General features: G+C 36.6%; 2 pseudogenes; both read left to right on the top strand.

The window, feature by feature from the left end:
* The first annotated feature begins 1,126 nt into the window (after positions 1-1,126).
* Positions 1,127-1,245, top strand: LOC111732055 (annotated as a pseudogene).
* Positions 1,246-3,923: 2,678 nt separating this feature from the next.
* LOC111732054 lies at positions 3,924-4,042 on the top strand (annotated as a pseudogene).
* The last annotated feature ends 373 nt before the right edge of the window (positions 4,043-4,415 follow it).

The raw sequence follows: 4,415 nt of genomic DNA, 5'->3' as shown, positions 1-4,415 counted from the left end.
AAGTTGTGAATGGGCCAATAGCTACAGAAACATGATCCTATGATAAAATAACACATGTATTATCGAATTTGCCAAAGGAGACTTTTAAAAAACTTGAAATTCCTCAGTTCCATCAACTATGTGACATTCTACAAGCTAGATCCTTAAGCACAACCACATTTTAATTTAAAAAACATACAGAATACTATCAGTAATTCATATTTTAGTGTAATCTTTTCTATCAGATTGCTTCTCTCCTAATTCTTAATTGGTATGCCTTGCTGTAAAAGATTGGGAATTAGATTTGAGCTCACGACTATAAGAGTTTTCTTTAACCTGTGATTACTGTACTGTGATTAAACTAGAATCATGCAAGAGTATGGTATGGGTTTCAGTGAGTTCTGTAGATTCTAAGATAGGAGATGTTGATTTTATAAATTTCTTAATTCCTTAATCAGCCTTCTCTCTTAGTTTATGGTGCAGATAATTGTTGAGCAAATGGTCACAGCCACGTTCTTAAAAGTGGGCAAAAAAATCAGAAGCGGCAAGATCACAGGGGATAGGAAATTACATCCACCTTACTCCATTCATCTTTTAATGCTGCTGAAGGAAAAAGGTAATTTGTTTTTTTTTTTTATAATTAAGAGGGAAGCAAAAAATTTACTCCTTCATGACTCGACTTCTCTTACAGACAAACATTAAGCTTCTGAGATAAAGTTCTACTTTATCATTTTGGAGGTGGAGAAACTAAGTTCCATGTTCCCTACCTCATCTAAAAGCAATGATCTTTCTACAATAATTGCCTCAATTCAATACACTCTGACAGATATTTTGCAAGCATCCTATATGTGGAGTGCTACACTAGAGCCAAGGCATTTAGGAAGCTTACAATTGAGTGCCTGTCTCTTTTTCTCTCTTTCTTCCCAGCATCTAACACAATCTCTTACACACAAAGATAAATGTGTTTTGAAGTGATGAATTCAGGTGTGAGGCATTTGCAAATGTGAGACATTTGCACAGCTAACGATATGGGAAGAGAAATTGTCAAACGAACCTACCCTTGTCCTTTACTTATTGCACCCTAATACAACTGTAAGTTCCACATCATCTCCTTTTGTCAACAAATATTATTTAGAGATGATTATTCATCTACAGCCATGTCACCCTGAATGCACCCCATCTCATCTGATCTCAGAAGCTAAGCAGGGTAGGGCCTGGTTAGTACTTGAGTGGGAGACCACCTCAGAATACCAGGTGCTGTAGGCGTTAAAAAAAATAGAGATAATTATTCAAAAGAAAAGAAAGCTGTGGGAAAAATTTTAAGAGCACAATGAAAGAGAGTTTGTGTCAAGATGTAATTTGTCATTCTGGGTAAGCATGGCAAAAGATGCATTTAAAGAGAGGTGAAGGAGAAGTTCTGTAACATACATCTTATATTTTCGGTATGCATTTCATGGTGTTAACATTTTATTTTGCTGGCTAGTTAACTCAAGTACTGTAAATGGTATAGTGTAGAGAAAAACAGAGAAAGCAAGATCAAAAGGATAAAGACATTAAAGTTTTGGTGTTCGTTGTTCGTGTCCCCTCCCTTCTAGTTGGTTAGGAACAGCTACCTGGAGCTCTGTGTTGATGATTCTGATAGTATGTCTGGGCTCAACAGGAATGTCTGTCATACTTCCTACATAGAGATTTTGATGAGGATTAAATGAGATAATCTATCTAAAGAACTCAGCATAAGGCCTAAGACAAAGTGAATTGTGTGAATAAAATGTCCCTCAGGAGAAAGTATTGTAAAACTCTTATCAAACGAATATCAAGAATAAAGAAAACTGATTGGCTCATTAACTGAAAGGTCCAGAGGTTAGATATGCTTCAGTCAAAGTTTGAATCATAGTTTCATGACGTCATCAGTGGCTCTGTTTTGCTATAATTATCTCAGCTCTGCTCTCCTACCTGGGCAAGATTCTTCCCCAGACTGGCTCCCTTCACGGTAGGAAAATGGCTCCAGTAATTTCAGGACTCACATTCACACATCAAATGCTCAATCTGGCAGCCCATACCGGCGTGTGCTTCTCTAGAACAAATAGATGTTGGGGTTTTAACTACAAATATCTATTATATAAGCACTCAATAAAGATACACTGTTATACTTATGAAGATTGTTAGCAAGATGGGTGACTGGTGGCCTCTATGCCACAGGTTTGCCAAATCTGTTTCCACCATTTAGGATTATCTGTGTTCAACATGTACTTTAATGAACAAGGCAAAATTAATTACAGAATACATTAACTGATCAATGAGTTCTAATAGCAAGGCTGATTGTTTTGTATAAATCTAGCCTTGTCTAATATAACCTACCCAAAAGAACTGGTCAAAACCAGTTACACATCACTGGGTTTCTAGCCATGTGCCGGATATTGTTACAGGAAGACATTAGAATGTGTGCACCCTCTACCAATCCTGATTCCACTATTTTCCTGACCATCATACTTGCTGATGGCTCATTTTATAGATCACTCTTCTTTCCTCTGGCCCTAAGGCTAGATGTGATTCACTCCTCATCTAGGGCCAGTAGAAAGCCTATAGGTAGTTGTAGCACCAATCCAAGCCTTCACTTATCCAGTTAGCATCCACTATGTACCAGGTATCCTATTCAGATACAGAAATACCCTGAGATACTCACCAGGTTGTCATAAATGCTATAATACAGATATGACCAAGGCCTTAAATGAGTACAGTAGAAGTAACTTTCTCTGCCTGGAGCAGTCAGAAAAGCTCCTTAGATAAGATTGGCTTTGCACTCAGTCTTTGGGTTCAGAAGTTGTGAATGGGCCAATAGCTACAGAAACATGATCCTATGATAAAATAACACATGTATTATCGAATTTGCCAAAGGAGACTTTTAAAAAACTTGAAATTCCTCAGTTCCATCAACTATGTGACATTCTACAAGCTAGATCCTTAAGCACAACCACATTTTAATTTAAAAAACATACAGAATACTATCAGTAATTCATATTTTAGTGTAATCTTTTCTATCAGATTGCTTCTCTCCTAATTCTTAATTGGTATGCCTTGCTGTAAAAGATTGGGAATTAGATTTGAGCTCACGACTATAAGAGTTTTCTTTAACCTGTGATTACTGTACTGTGATTAAACTAGAATCATGCAAGAGTATGGTATGGGTTTCAGTGAGTTCTGTAGATTCTAAGATAGGAGATGTTGATTTTATAAATTTCTTAATTCCTTAATCAGCCTTCTCTCTTAGTTTATGGTGCAGATAATTGTTGAGCAAATGGTCACAGCCACGTTCTTAAAAGTGGGCAAAAAAATCAGAAGCGGCAAGATCACAGGGGATAGGAAATTACATCCACCTTACTCCATTCATCTTTTAATGCTGCTGAAGGAAAAAGGTAATTTGTTTTTTTTTTTTATAATTAAGAGGGAAGCAAAAAATTTACTCCTTCATGACTCGACTTCTCTTACAGACAAACATTAAGCTTCTGAGATAAAGTTCTACTTTATCATTTTGGAGGTGGAGAAACTAAGTTCCATGTTCCCTACCTCATCTAAAAGCAATGATCTTTCTACAATAATTGCCTCAATTCAATACACTCTGACAGATATTTTGCAAGCATCCTATATGTGGAGTGCTACACTAGAGCCAAGGCATTTAGGAAGCTTACAATTGAGTGCCTGTCTCTTTTTCTCTCTTTCTTCCCAGCATCTAACACAATCTCTTACACACAAAGATAAATGTGTTTTGAAGTGATGAATTCAGGTGTGAGGCATTTGCAAATGTGAGACATTTGCACAGCTAACGATATGGGAAGAGAAATTGTCAAACGAACCTACCCTTGTCCTTTACTTATTGCACCCTAATACAACTGTAAGTTCCACATCATCTCCTTTTGTCAACAAATATTATTTAGAGATGATTATTCATCTACAGCCATGTCACCCTGAATGCACCCCATCTCATCTGATCTCAGAAGCTAAGCAGGGTAGGGCCTGGTTAGTACTTGAGTGGGAGACCACCTCAGAATACCAGGTGCTGTAGGCGTTAAAAAAAATAGAGATAATTATTCAAAAGAAAAGAAAGCTGTGGGAAAAATTTTAAGAGCACAATGAAAGAGAGTTTGTGTCAAGATGTAATTTGTCATTCTGGGTAAGCATGGCAAAAGATGCATTTAAAGAGAGGTGAAGGAGAAGTTCTGTAACATACATCTTATATTTTCGGTATGCATTTCATGGTGTTAACATTTTATTTTGCTGGCTAGTTAACTCAAGTACTGTAAATGGTATAGTGTAGAGAAAAACAGAGAAAGCAAGATCAAAAGGATAAAGACATTAAAGATTTGCTATTTCAGTACATTCATTAGGATTCTCTCCAATATGCTATTCCAATCTCAATAGATGTCAATGAGGCTTTTATT

This window comes from Pteropus vampyrus, unplaced genomic scaffold (genome assembly GCF_000151845.1).
Source record: "Pteropus vampyrus isolate Shadow unplaced genomic scaffold, Pvam_2.0 Scaffold421, whole genome shotgun sequence".
In the NCBI taxonomy this organism is placed as follows: domain Eukaryota; kingdom Metazoa; phylum Chordata; class Mammalia; order Chiroptera; family Pteropodidae; genus Pteropus; species Pteropus vampyrus.
The sequence above is the reverse complement of the archived record's forward strand: the minus strand, read 5'-3'. Positions and strand labels throughout refer to the sequence as shown.